General features: G+C 38.8%; 1 protein-coding gene across 4 annotated transcripts in view; it reads left to right on the forward strand.

Moving 5' to 3' along the window:
* SMYD3 (SET and MYND domain containing 3) overlaps positions 1–15,883 on the forward strand; it is a 601,699-nt gene that overhangs the window by 356,164 nt on the left and 229,652 nt on the right. The gene's annotated exons all lie outside the window — the stretch shown is intronic.

Here is a 15,883-nt window from a genome sequence, read left to right on the forward strand (position 1 = left end):
TAGGCACAGTGGGGTCATTTAGGGGGTCTCTGCAAGTGGAATTGTCTCTGTGTGTGGCTTTGCTGTTGTTTTCACCATCTCTCTTCAAGGTAAACAGGACTTGTGTACATTTTGTGAATAAAAATAAATGAGGAGAAAATATCCAAAAGGAAACTGACCCATGACAGATCCCCCACATCTGCAACTTCTTGGGAAAAGGGTACTTTGTTATAAGATTCCTGGCGATAATACTATTGCTTAGAGGATCTAGAGAAGTCCCATATATTTCAGAAACAACAGCAGTTATGTTTTGAAAGTTTTCTCAGCATGCCGAAGCATATAACTTATAATAAAGAGATAATGAAGCAAATCCTACCTGCTTGAAAATATTATAGAGTGGGTGAGGTAATGTTGTGTATTGGGCCAGATTCTGTTGGTGGAAGAGACAAGTGTTTTAGCTGCACAGAGCTCTTTTTCAGGGCTCTGTTGCTGTTGAAGTGGTGGCTGGGGGATTAGAATTTCAGTTGAAGGTGTGATACTCTTGGGTATAGTGGGAGCCTGCAGGATTCCATTTTTTAAAAAGTTTGGGGTTGGGCTAGAAACAACCCCAATATCAAAACTATAAATGTTACAGTAGGTGTTTTTAAACTATACAAATCTTATTTTCCATGTAGTGACACAGCATTATGCCTCAGACAGAAAGGGTGGTAGATTTTATGTGAACTACTGCAAACGAGGCTAACCTGCCCTGTGCCAATAAGGTGGCTGCACTTCAGTGATGCTGTATGTAGGTGTGCAGGATCCATCAAGGCTATATTTATATAAATATAATTACAGGGTTCACACTAAAAAGTCATTGGCCAAACCAGGCTGTCTCTACGCAAAAGAACAAATGGACACAAATCAGACATCAAGAATGGTAAAATCCAAAAACCAGTAGGAGAGCACTTCAGTCTCCCTGGAGACTCAGTAACAAACTTGAAAGTTGCCATACTTCAACTAAAAAACTTAAAAAACAAACTTCAGCACGAAACTACAGAGCTGGAACTCATATGCAAACTTGACACTATCAGACTAGGTCTGAGTAGAGACTGAAAGTGGCAAGCCCAATACAAAAAATAATGTTCGCTCTTTTGCCATTCACACCTTCTCATCAACTGTCCTGAATGGGACTCATCCACCTTGACTGAATTACCTTGTTAACACTTGCCCTCCTCACTGTGATGTAACTCACCCATCCTTGCATGTGTATATATACCTACCTAACTGAAGTTTCCACTTCATGCATATGACGAAGTGGGTTTCTGCCCACGAAAGCTTATGCCCAAATAAATTTGTTGATCTTTAAGGTGCCACAGAACTCTCATTGTTTTACTAAAAAGTCAGCATTTTTTAACATATCCAAACAGTTTCCCCCTATACTTACAATGGGAAATAAATATTGTATCTCCGTTTTAAGAGTGGTAACTATTGACCAAGGTGGCTTTTTATTGACTCCATCTTAATAAATAATAAAATGTATAAGAATTGCATATTAGGCTTGTTAGTTATTGTTTTGCCAAAAGATGATTTATAGCAACTGGAGAGCTCATTCAGGGCTTATTTGTTGTCCTGCATCAAGCTGACTTCATTAAATAATGCTGGATTTTGTAACTTGTCCACAATTAATTATCTTTAAATTGTTACTTCCTCTTTTGCTTGGTCATGCCTTCTTTATTTTACCACGGATATGGCTGCGTCATATTACTATAATTCTCCTTGCAGGGAGGTGCTGACTTTGATGATGTCTATTGTCCTTACAACGTGACTTTCAGCTTGTTCTTTGATTAAGTTTGATTAAGTTTTTCTGGGGTGGATCCTTCTTTGCTTTTTGGGGCTATGTTCAACAGCCTAGGATGTCACACTTCATCAGGACAACTTCATCAAGACAAGCTGGCAGTTTGGGTTGACTCACACACACATACACCCTCCATTCATACCTTGTTCAGATAACTCTCTTATTCATCTAAAGGTTTAGAAAGGGTTTGACACAAGATGGAGTACATAGGTCAAAATGGGGTTTTACATTCACAATATGGAGTATGACTGAGAGAAGTTCAAATGTTACATGATTTCAATAATAACTATATAGAGGTTGATCAAATAAGGGTATGGATTAAAAGCTATGAATTAAGCTACAGGGTTACAATTATAATTAAAAGTCTGAATTACTACAGGGTTACCCTACAAAGCCACAGAGTTAGGCCAATATTTTTCCTGAAATGTATTGTTAGGCATTTGAAAAGTGGCTATCTTAGGTAAGTTGATTTCATATAGAAGATTTTGTGGGAGATTTTCAAAGGCACAAAGGACAGTCACATGCTTGACTCCCATTGACTTTCTGTGGGAGTAGGGCACTTTCCTGTCTTTTATGCCTTTGAAATTATGGTTGAAATTTATTCCAGTTTTGATTGCTTACAATACATAAATGTCATCCATGACTGAATTATGTATGTGATGGGCTAAAAGAATGCACTGTCTTTTAATATAATTTATTTAGTTTTTGGCACTCCATATTTCTGCTGTTATTGAAAAAGATACTTAAAATTTCTTTGGGGGGAGAAGGGGAGTCTCATTACATCATCACAGCTGTAGGTTTAGTGGGCTGATGCAAATGTTGTTTTGAAGAATGATTAGTCTACCAAAACATTATCAATGTTTTGTATTCACTCATCTGCTTTTTGTTTAAATAAATTCCAGCATTTTATTTATGTAACAGACTTTGTTTGAATTACGTTCCCTTACTGCTTGCACAAAGATTTTATGTAATTTTCCTATAGTATGTTACTATCACAAACAGCTGCTCTTACCTTCATTAAGCACCTGACACTTTCCCAAATCTTTTTGTTTGTTGAAAAGAATTATATCATCTGTTGTTTTCAATCACTTTTATTTGTTATAGTGTGTAGTTCCTTGTTCACAGAATACAGGGACAGTGTGAAGGAAGGTTTAGGATGGGGTAGATTTACTGGGACAAATTCACAACTACTGTAATTTAATTGACTTAAATAGATTTACATTAAAGATGAATTTGCCCTGCCCCCCATGTCCATACATGCCCAGTCATCTGTTGATACTCTAGAGATTTAAATGTGTTTCTCCCATTACCGTTAACAGGAATGACCCATGTAAATCTCTTGCACTTCAGTGTAGGAATAATTCCTAATGAGATGCTTGACAATTGCTTTAAAAAAGCTAAACAGATAAAAGAAATTAAAAAATCCCCTTTGGTATGCAGTTAAATCATTAATGAATGGTATAGCTGGTACTACATACCTGTTTCAGCATGAAGTGCAAAGGATCGTGTTTAGTTCACCATCAGTGCCAAGGTAGTGCAGCAAAGTGGAAAAAGTGCTGCTCTGCTGGCCTAATTAGAACAGTTATCAGAAATGTGCAGGATCAAGAATTTTACTTGTGATTATATGGAAAATATTTTCTCTTTCAATCTTCTTTTAATTATAAAAATTCTATCCCACGGTTGTACCGAAAGGATTCAAGTTGAAAACTGACTTAAATGCGGCACTAAAACATAAGCAGACTGACTTACTGCAATAAACATATTTCTCACTTACTTTTCAACGCACAGTAATCTTAAATTAGATATTTTATTGAATGTTAATAACTTTGGGGACTTCATCAGTTTCTGTTTAGGTCTTCCGAGCTAGAATTTTTCAGTGCAAAAAGATGCCTGCCATATAATGAGTGTGGAAGGAGTATCAGGGGATATTTCCGAGTGCTTAATCCCATTTGAGGTTTATTAATTTTCTGGATTTAGGTTAACATGGTTCCATGAATAGGCACAAGGCCTGGAGAGTGGGATTAGGAAGATTTCCAGAGGCTCTGAACTCATGTCAAGCAAAACTGTCATACCAAGCAGCTAAGTCAACTGAATAGGGAAAAGTTTTTAAAGTGCTTTATCAGTGCATAATGTTTGTAAATTTTATTCAATTAATTTACAGCTGCAGGGCTCATGCGGCTGAAATTAAAGTTTTGTAAAGTTTTGATAAGGAAGCAGCCAAAACGAAACAAAGTTTGATTAGCCGTGGATGTTTTAAATGAGTTGGCAGTGGAGCATAAGTAAAAGGTAGAGTTGCAGAAGAAGTTCATCCAGTACATGAAATTACTGCAGTCTTTTTATGGGTAACAAAATACCTGCTAGTACCAACTACAGTGTGTCTGCAGGTGCTCTTTCCAGTTGCTCCTGGCATTACCAGCTGATTCCACAGTCAAAAGTTGTGTACCAAAGCAAACCCTCTGGAAGGTGGTATTATCAGAAACATTTGAGTAACTAAGCATTTACTTAGCTCTAGTGTCATTTCCAGATATGGCATGACTGGGCTTCTAAGGTGTCAGTGCTGCAGAGGACGTGCCAGTGGGTAGGTAGTCTATTAAAATACCTACTTTGCCCCAAAAGTCTGTGGCTTTGAATCCTCGTAGATGACTGAATTGTTGCATAGATACCTGCCACATTCCTGCTTTGTTGGGGTTTTTTTTTTTGTTTGTTTTGTTGGGAGGATCAGGCATGCAGTGTCCTGTGAGCTTTCGACAGAGCTCTGAGGATCTCCATTTAGAGGAATTGAGCCATGTCTGCGCTGAGGCTGCTCAAGACAATCTGCTGCCCTTGGCAAAACTTCAGTGTGCCACCCCCTCCAATTCCCTAAAACAGATGTTCTCAACCCAGAGCGGCGGGAAAAGGGCCGGACATTCTGAGGAAATGCAGCGAGCCGTCTGATGGTTCAGCAATTATGGTGGGTGGGGAAATGGCAAACACTGGTCACAGTGCCACTCATTCAGGTTTAGCCTGGCTGTCCTCTGTCATGAAGGAGAGCAGCTAAGCTAAATTTCAGTGAGTGATGTTGCAGTGTGGCGCACAGGGTCGCAGTGCCATTCAGGTTTGATCTGGCTGTCTCTGCCACCCTGGACAGTTGCCTAGTTTGCCTATAGCTAGAGCAGCTGCTGCAGTTGCCCTCCTCTGTCACCACTTCTTGCTGTAGAGGAAGTCAGAAGAAAGCGGGATGTGATGTTGCCTGCTGAACATGCAGCTGTCATAGCACTCGTGGGCCATTCTAGTCTGGACACTTGTGACCAGGTTTAAGATCTCAGATCTCATGAGCAGCACATAGATCACAGAGATGGCTGTATTGTTTGATTTAAATTAATTGACTTAATTAAGGTATATTTGCATTAGAGCACAGAGCCATACTATGACAGTTGTTTCATATCATCACTATTTATTAATTTGCATAGTGTAATTCTTATTTATCATGGCCCTTTGCAGTAATGAGATCAATACCTTGCATTATCCATGGAGCTTCATCCATTGCAGTCATTATAGAGTTTGATTAGATTTTCTATTGGTAAAATCAAAATGCTTCATTCTGGGTCAGGTTGTTCAGATTCTAAACATTTTGGTTTGTCACACTGAATCAAAGTGTTTCGTTTCAGGTCAGACAGTAATCTGTGTTCACCTGAGCTGCCACGGTGCCTCCGAGGAGTTAGAGGTTGGGTGCCTTAAGCCTCCTTTCTCCTTGGCCAGACTCCTTCTTCCATGTTCACTGGCTCCCCTATGCCGCACATGGGAGTCCTGTGATTGTGGTGCATCATGGGAGATGTAGCCTTTTGAGGAGAATGGTGGCTTCAGACACCTGATCTACAATTCCAATTCCACTGCAGCAGCTCAGATGGATGCAGTTCAATGCTGAATTTACTCAAAAGAAAATGTATTGAGTTGGGCATGTCAAAATGTTTTATTTCATTTGAAAATTTCAAAATAAAACCTTTGGACATTTCTTAATAGAAATATTTTGAAACTCTTTGTTCCACAAATATTTAGATATTTCTAATTTTTGTCACAATTCAAGATAAAAACACAGGTCAAAACATCTCAGAATTGCCTGTGGGATAAAAATTCTGATTTTTTGATCAGCTCTAATCTTGATTGTACAGGCTTTTGTGTGTGGCATTCTACTAATAGTGGATAGTTTATATCTGTAACAGGCATGACTGAATTGTTGCACGGATACCTGCCACATTTCTGCTTTGGTGGTTTTATTTTTTTTGTTGGGAGGATCATATGATTCTGAACATTGGCTAACATTCATCATTATTAGCAATTCAAAAACCAAGCAGCAGCATCCCACATTTGTGCTGCATAAACACATACAAATAACTCAGACAATACATCTAACAAATTTGAGTAACAGTCCACAAATATAATTTGTCTGGTGTTCTGGACCATATTGCCAGGTAGACAACAATGAAGTATCAGGGGCAAATACTAACCTCAGATATTTTATAAGCAGTTCCCACTGATGTCAGACTTAACCTTTCAGTGCATATAAGGGCAGGTTTTAGCCCTTAAGATTTGTTTCCATATTAGAGCATAAAAATGTAGTATTCTGTTATTTTTCTAATGATTTAGTTACTACTTTCCTTATTTCTATTCCGCTGGCATAGACCTTGAAACTCTTGAGGTTCAACCATCTCAGAATAAGCTTAGGTCAATATAATACTATTTTGCTCTAGCTCTTTTTTGAGTGTTGCAAACATTTATGTTTTACGAATTTTAAATGATGGTAATATTATGTTGTGGGCTAGCTTCACCCAATCTGCTGAAGGCAGGTGTAAATTATACCACCTTGCACCCTAGGCTGAATTCACCCAGAGAAAGGATAAGTAGCAGCTAGCAAAGCTTACTCAGAAATTCTGTATTGTATATATTCCATCCCTTAGCTATTCCCTCTCCTCAGCTAGTGCAACAGATCTTTTAGGGTGTACTTGTTCCCCTGCTACTATTCCCCTGTTCCTTCCTTCCACAAGGAAGGGAGGTGGAAGTTGCAAGCACCTCTAAAAACCCATGGTTCTCGGGATTTGAGGGACTGCTTCCTCATTATATCTCCAGGATCCAGGCAGGGCTGCCACCAAGGGATACTGAAATGCTAAGACGTGCAGGAAGTCTTGCCCTAAAGGACATGAACAACAACTCTGTGCGATTCCCTGATTATCTGGCACTCCCCATATAAACTGGGAAGCCATTTCTGGGAGTTGTCTGAGCCTTGCACACCTCTGGTGTGTTTCTGCCTTAGACCCCACTTGCTGTGACTTGCCTTCATCTCAAACTCCCAGCTCTCAGTTTATGCTTGTCTCCGGGTTACGCAGTCTCCAGATTAAGACTATTTCTGACCCCCCAGTGAAAGATTCTGGCCCAGCTCAACCTGATTCTTGCCTCAGGTTCTCATTATGGTAAAGGAGTCTGACTTTGTGGTTTTGACCTGGCCTAGGCCCAGATTGATTTCTGACCTTCGGCCCCGATACCGAGCAGTACATTCCATGCCTACAGACCATCTTCTTTTGCTGAAACCTCACTCCTGTTAGACTTTGCACAGCAGATGGTCTCTGCCAAAGTTTATGGTAGACATTAGCCTAGGTTCAGGAAGAATCCTTGGTGTACAATTGTATACAGCATCTTCCATCCAATGAGCAAAATGTATTTTACAAACATCAGCTAATTTAACTGCACAACACCATTGTGAAATCGGTGAGCATTTTTATTCCACTTTACAAATGAGGAAACAGAGATTAAGTGACTTACCCAAAGTCACACAAGAAGTCTGGGTATACAGTGAGACTTCAAAGCTCACCTGAATCCCAGTCCTCTGCTTTAGCCACAAGAGCATCCTCTCTCCCCAAACAAAAAATATTGTCTTGCTCTTTTTTCCATTTACTTTTCCAAACGTTCAAAACATGCTGCCATGCCTATTCTTCCTCTGCTCCCACCCCGGAAAGTGCAGATTATCAAAGAGGCCCACAGGTAAACCTTAAAGCTCTACATATCTTGACATCCTGAGAGAAGTTAGAAGATGTGTCACATACCAGTCGCAGCAGTCTTGGGCTGAGTCAGATTGATTGTGACATACAGAGTCTTTGAAGCCTTGTGCGGTGACTGTGCAAGATGTGAAAATTGTTTGTCGCCTCCACCATAGTAACCATGAGGTCCTGGAAAGTAGAACTGTTCCAAGAGGATAGTCTGGTTAATCAGTGTGTTATGGAGTCAGGTTTTGCTCACTGTGAGGAATTTTTGGGTTTCTTTGCCGATAAAATCACTCAGATGCAGACTGAGCTCTCTACCTCCTTGAAGGCAGAGCAGTATCTTGAGGGGAAAATGCTAAGCTGTCTTTGCTTGAGTTTCTGCCTGTGTCACTCATTAAAGTTCTGGAGGTGCTGGGGCACACATGGCTGAAAGCTTTGCGCTAGCCATAAGGCCAGTGGGAAAATACTGGGATTGCTGGTGGGAAAGAGCATCAGTGCTTCTTTCCTGAAAGACAGGGTGCAAATTGTCCTTAAAGGAAGTATTTGTCAGGACTCTGTTCAGGAAACTCTCTCAACAGTTCTTGTCCATGGTTGACTGGTTTGTTGAGAAGTGTATGGTAAGACAATTTGGGTGGTAAATGGGCTCCTGAAATTTGCCGCTCCCCCTCCGTGAATTTGGTTTCAAATCTGGGTTTGGTACAGAAACTTCAAGAGTTGATTGGCTCTTTCAGTATTGTAATTTATGAGGTTTAGGTGGAACAATTTCAAGACCTTGGAGATCTAAATAGTTACATCCTAATTTTATTTTGTTTTTGGCATGCCATGTTCCCAGTTGGATGCTCAGTATGTTTCACAATCTCATCTCCATGACTATTTGGAAATTTAAAGCTAGTCCCCACCTATCAAATGGTGCTTCATTCAGAGAGCATTTTACACCAGTGCTTCAGAGACTGAACTGGCTATACAGCATTGGAAACTAGTGATCACAGCTTCCAGTGAGACTCACTTCTGGCCCTGAAAGGGTCCAAGATACTGGAATTTAACATTGTGACATTTTTATGAGATTTGTATGGCTTCCAGTGAGAGTTGTACAATGGGATTCAGGGTAACAAAGATACCTGGATTTATAGGTGGAGAAAAATTAAAAGTAGTCTGGAGAGAAATTTTAAAAGTTTCCCGAAAATATTTCAAAATATGTTTTCTATCACACACATCTTATACAGAATACTTTACTGTGTGATGTGGTGTACAGCTTTTATCAATACTTATGTGAGATCAGCTGTATAACTTATTAATGGCTTATGTATTTGTGAGAAGTCCAGCCAACTTAAATGAGCATTGATAAAACCTTTATAATCATCATGTATTCCCTACATATATAGTATATACTGATTCCCACAGAAAGAAAACAGCTGTATAATTTATGATCTCCTTGATAGATTGGTTTTGGATTTGTTCTTATGAACACACTTTACATTTTAATAAAAGATATTAATGGGCTTTGATTGCAATTAACCTCCATAGCACAGAAGAGAATATCTTTGGTCCATCGTCTTAATGGTTTGGCATGATCATTTGTGTTTTCTCAGGCATTTTGCCTGGTTTGACCCTGATTTTTTTAACCTATTATTTGCCTTATGGCCTAGTATACTTCCTGGTGCTAGATCTGGAAAAAGAAAGTATCCTGAAACTAAAATCCCAAGGCCTCAGCATATTATGACAGCCAACACCCATTGCTCTCTGCTCTTTGTCACAGCTGAGAGAAAAGCCATCTTCTAATAGGATAAAATTCCTTTTTTAAAAACAAGTGTAAGATCTGTTTGATTTCATGTTGTGTTTACTATGGAGCTGTATGCTGATTGTCTTTAAATATATACAGCGCCAAACTTTGGGCAAAGTTCAAACTCTTCCCCAAAGTTTACATGTAAGTATAAAGTACAAGGTTTTATCTGAAGTCTTGGAAACAGGGCCGTATTATCCATTAGGCACAACAGGCACAGTGCCTATGGCCCACGAAACTTTCAGGGCCTACGAAAAACATTTTTATATATAATTTTTTTTAATTTAAAAAACTATTTATTAATAGCTTAAAATCAAATTAGTTATTTCGGTCGGGAGGTCTACGAAGGCAAGTGGGCCTAGGGCCTACAAAGGTCTTAAAAAGCCCTGCTTGGAAAAGATTATATTTGTGTGTATGTGTTATGAAAAATCATTTCTATATTTTCAAAAAATGCTCTGTAAGTAATTTTCATTAGAGTGCTTAGCGTAGTAACTACTTATGTTTCACTCCAGATATGATAAGCTTCTTAAAAGGCAACAATCACATCTTGACTCCTTAATCTCAAAACCAAATAGGATGATTTTTCAGTTTATTTTGGTCAGCCTTTTTATTGCTGTCAGAGAAAATAATTATGTTTCCTTCTAGGATTGATAAAATGATGACAGATACAACACACACAAACTCTGCAGCAAACATGTGTCTGCTGTTAAGAATCCCACCTAGAGTATCAAAAACATTGGAATAATTGCATGTGAAAAACTATGATGAGCCTAAGTCCTCCCATCTTAAAAGATGGACGGGCCTGGTATCCTCCCCCAATAAATTACATCTGCTCATAGAATTTGGGATTTTACTTGATATTCAGTTATAGTATTTCAGTGCAACCAAAGGAACACTTCAAAATTGTAGATACTTTCAGAAAAAAGGAAAGTAATCTCTGAAGCAGCAGTAGCCATGGGAGAAGACACCAGCTATCACGAATGTGGTGGTGTGGTTCACAGTTGTTACAACAGCAGTTTATAGCTGAAAGTCTCTCTCTTTCTATACAGTACTGAAAGTATTGTGACCAAAAGCTCTGTGGACATACATGACAAACCTGCGCTTTGATCATACTGTAGTTATAACCCACTCAGAATGAGTCTGTCATCTATGCAGAATGATGAAGAAATGCCAGTTCTTTTATGGGCCAGGTCGAAAACTCAGATGGGCCTTGGATCAGGCCTTATACCTAGAACTGCCCACAACACAGTTAATTTATGCTTACTGGGAAACTATCGGCTTCTGTAGTCTCCAGGTTTATGGAACACCCCTGAACTTACAATTTGTGTGTGGCATTGGATGATAGATACTGTTAGGAAGGTTTCCTCAGAGAGAAAATGAACTCTGACCTCAAAGAAATTAGAATAAGAAGTGGGTAAGTGCAAGGTTACAGGTTGCAAGTATGTGGGTGGAGATCCTCCTTCCTAAATATTGCCAAAAGGGCACTGGAAAGAAGAAGGAGAGGCATGAGAAGAACGCCCTGAAGGGCATTAGATCGTGTTACATCCCCTCCACTACTTCTCCCCTGCTGCCCTCTGGAAGAATCTTTATAGTATGGGCCTTTGTTGACTTCTCCTCCTTTTGACATTGATTGACAGTCTTCTGTTACAATGCAATGATGATCACTATCACTATCTGGAATAGTAGCTTGATCGACTGTCTTAGAGAAAAGAGTAAAAATAGCATTTATACTAAACATTTCCCCGTAAATGGGCTGGGTTTCCCTTCCTGAATCTGAGCATTGTTAGGCATGTGCTAGAGCTAAAGTCCTGGATTGTTTTTAAAACAAGCTTTTATCCACAAGTAGAGAATCAATAACCTCAGAAATAACAGATGCTGGTCAGTGAAAGGCAGTTTGAAACAAATACTTCTCTACAGCAGGTTAGTGACAAGATACTGCAGAATTTAGCTGCATTCAAACAATCAAAGAGGATTTCAAGTAATTTTTTTTCAAGAGACTAAAGCACAGTTCCTGGGTAGATCTTTTTCCTACCGGTGACAAGGCTGTGAAATCTAAGAATTTAACTGATAAAATAGACCTTTTGGTTATTTCATGACTTTGTGCAGCAGCTACCAAAAGCTGAGAATAAAGTATATAATACTCACAGAGCAGCATATATGTGTGATATCTCATCAGATACTAGGACATACACTGGAGGTGTCTACAATATGGTCTTTAGAGGACCTCATGTATAGTCCTAATGATGTGTGCTGTACATCATGCAATTACACTGCTTAAGTGGATCAGCCTTAAAAAACCTGGTAATGGACATGCCCGAAAGAGGACTGGCACAGCACTTAAGGGGTTAATTGAAATAGGAACGAACAATTAAAGGGACTTGAGCAGGTCTTCATAAAACTGTAACTGATGGTTCTTCATTCTGAAGATCTCCCTAGGCTTCTGCAGAGGATTTTTATTGTTGAAATTTTGACCATCCCATTAAGATTTTTCTAATCAGCTTTTTGAAAGAAGAAATTATTGCAATGCCATAATTCTCAGAATAATTTAAAATCCTTGTGGTTGTATTCAAGATACTGCTCTGCGTGTTTTATGTGGATGTGGTTTTCTTGGCCTCAAGATGTGGAAATGGGACTCAGAATATTACTTAGGTATGTGTGACACGATTGTACTGTTTTTATTTGCCCAGCCTACAGGACAAATGAAGATCTAGCTTAGTTTCAGTAATTGCATCCTTGTATTATGTATATTGTGTGATAATTGCTTTTTCCATTTTTAAACAGGATACTTTGCACTACACATGTGCAGAATATAAATCAATAGATCAAGAGTAAAAAATGGATGGATTTGGTGAAGGAATTTTGTTGTCCATTTATTGATTGTAGCAGTTTATTTCAGCTGAGGCCTATCATAAACGTTAGTGCCAAAATAAATATCAAACTGAATGCTAGCCTAGTGAAAACAGATTCCTGTTGGTTTACAGTATATTGATGTTGAATGCTAGAATAATTATTTGGTTTAACCTTAAACTCTAATGCTGGGATTCAGAGAAACATATTACCCACAGCTTATGTGAAAACTGATAAACATTATTTATATAATAATATGAAAAACATTAGCTATCACAAAGAAGTGAGGCTGCATAATATTTTATATCACAAAACATAACATATGTAAAGGAAGACGATTATTAAAGGGACACCACCAAAACAAAATGGTGTCAATTTAAAAATAAAAGAGAGTTAAAAATAGTTTGTAATATTAAAGATGCCCTTGCCAATTGTGTTTTTTTCCCTACCTTTCCAATAGTTTTTCTCTTTCCTGTTGCTGGATGAAGGAACCACATAAATATAAGAGTAGTTATGCAGGGGGAACTGTGAAACTGACAATGCACAAAGTGCTGTTAAATCCAGAAAGTAAACAAACTAAATATAACTAGAGGAAAACACTCTTTTTTACTTCTATCACCTCTTTCCCTTACAGTAATCTTAGGTGTTATGTGTAGTAATAGTATGTATAAAATTTTCAGACCGAGAAGTGATTTTTAAGTTGTCATTGTTCCTCTAAAAATTTTTAAAGCTACAGAGACACAAGTGCATAGGGCCTTCCCCATAGCATACATTATAACTATTCAGCATTGCTCCAACAATTTGTAAACATTTGATAAATGTTCCAAGTTTTCTAAATAGTGCTTCGGGGAAGTAATGGATTGGTTTCAAAGAGATTTCTGAGCATATCGGTGTAACTCATGTTGCTCTCCATGAACAACAAAACTGCATAGTTTTTTTAAAAGGACTAACTGAACAACCTGAATTACTATTAATCCTAAACAAATCTCTAGGCACAAGAAAGAAAGGCGAAAGCACAGAATGTTCTTTTGCCTCCTGTGCCAGCAGGGGATTTGATTCCCTTGCTTTTATTTAGCCATTTTTTTGGTTCTGAAGTGCAGAAGATAGTAGCACTGCTCCTTCTGTCTTTCACTGGTGGTGTTGGCTGCAAGGGGTATCCTGAAATTGATTGATTGATTTTAGGGACGTGGGAACTTTTTAGGAAGACAAGAGGCCAGGAAGCCCATCTAGCACTATCTCCTCTTCTCACTTAGTAACTACACCCCATTGCCTATTTTCTTTCAAATAAATCTTTTAGAAAACTAGCTGTAGATAGACGCTTCCTGACCAGTCACTTTTTACTAGAGAATGACCGTGACAAATTCAAAGAAAAGCACTTCCTGTCATTGACTCCCAGAGTCCAGACCTCTCCCCCTGACCTGGCTGCTCTTTTAGGGCAAATTCATATGGTCTATATGAGGATTCAGGAAAATCCTGAACAACTTGGAACCAGTGCAGTGATTCTGCTGTGTTGTGATAGAGGAACAGGATGTTGAAAGCCCAGTTAATGGGTCTGCACCCTTTGTGTGCTGCAAAGAGCAGCAATGTAGGGAATCTCTGCACCCAAGCATGTAGGAAGCTTGGGGAGTGGAAATGGGGGAGGCCAAATCTTGTTTGGAAAAACAACTACCACAAGGCTCTACAGCCTGTAGGAAGGATGCCATTTCCCTGCCCTTTCTCAGACTCCTCTGGATCTCTCCATTGCATATACTTATTGCATAGTACAGTAGCGCCACTCCCAGAGCCTGAATATTTTGGGATATACTTCTGTAGAAGTATATTGTTGGAAAGCTCAAGAAAAATGCAGATGTTTTAGACAGTGTGATTTAGGGAGCAAAGATAAAGGTAGCCTAATATATAGTGGTGATTACCCTAATGTGTTGCTCAAGGTTGGTGGTGCAAATGTGCTTGTTATGATGTGCATCATCACTGCATTGCAATGAAAATTATGCTCACTTATATCAGGGTTGAATTTCGCTCACAAATTTAGTTAGTTACAAGTATATTCCTGGTTCTTTCTTTCTTTCTTTCTTTCTTTCTTTCTTTCTTAATAATAAGAATATTTCTTTCTTAATAAGAAAGAAAGAAAGACAAAGAACTAATCCACCCTAGAAATCTTTAGCAGAGGAGCCAGAGGCACGCAGCATATAAAAATTGGATGATAGTGGTATAAAACCTTGTACTTGGAGTGTATAATCTTTTTTGTACCCTAGCCAGACACTTTTTTTTTACTGATGTTTAGCCAGCTAATTACCATCTTTTGATAATCACTTGGTTTTCAATGTGATAACAGTACAAATTAAGTTTTTTAAATACTTTCTATGAGTTTATTCCACATTTTTAGGACTTTCAGGGGACTGTATGTATATATGTACTGCATTGTACAACTTCATTTTCACAGATAAAATGATGAGAGAGACAACCAGTCCTTCAAAGCGTCTATTAAAAAAAAGAATGAGATTGTGTTGTGCTATTGATTTCATTTTAAGGAGAAATGTTAATTGAAATAGTTGGTGGAATTTGCTTAAATGTTGATGGCGGAATATGACTCGTAAATTATAGGTGTTTCATATATTGGGTTTTTTTTGGGGTGTTTAAAAACAAAAATTACTGGACCAAATTGTGACGCCATTATTCAATTCTAACCCATTCAAAAGATCCCATTTAAGCAATAGGTATGTCTCATTAATGCTTTATTTTGGAAATAATTGTAACTGGCAGTATATCAAATCCATAAATTGAACCATCTGAATAGCTGACAGTCTCAAAGTTGACAAAATCACACAGTTAGATTAAGGAACTGTGTAAGTGTTTGTGTCTAAATGATGCAGACACCTCAATGCAGTTTCTTTTATTAGTGTTTGATTTGTCTTGGCTCACACATTGTTTGTGTCTGTGCCTTTGGTAAGATGATTGTGTATCATGCCAGCTTTTGTGTACATCCTTATTCATAAGGGCCCATCTCATCTATTGGCTCCTGGAGAATGGGGAGATTGGTAAACTAAGGGAGTAGTGAGAGGGGGACTCAGGATTTTGTTAGCGGGGGCCATTCATGTTGTTGTTTACCTATGATTAAGGTTATGATTCTGTCATGGGTATTTTTAGTAAAAGTGAGAGACAGTCACATGCAATAAACAAAAATTCACGGAAGCTCACGACCTATCCCTGACTTTTACTAAAAATGCCCTGGGGGTGGGGGGAAAAAAAAGAGCTCCTGGGGCTTTCCACTGGTCCAGCATTGGCGTTGCTGAACCAACCCCAGCTGCTGCTACAGTAGGCTAGGGGCCGCTTCTCTGGCAGGCCCAGGGATGGCCACTGGTCAGCTGTTGGGTGAAGGCCTCGGGGCTGACAGCTGCTCCAGTCCTGCCCCAGAAGAAGTCACAGAGGTTC

The sequence above is a fragment of the Emydura macquarii genome, unplaced genomic scaffold (assembly GCF_026122565.2).
Source record: "Emydura macquarii macquarii isolate MOO-44397 ecotype Brisbane River unplaced genomic scaffold, CSIRO-AGI_Emac_v2 contig_1597, whole genome shotgun sequence".
Taxonomy (NCBI): domain Eukaryota; kingdom Metazoa; phylum Chordata; order Testudines; family Chelidae; genus Emydura; species Emydura macquarii.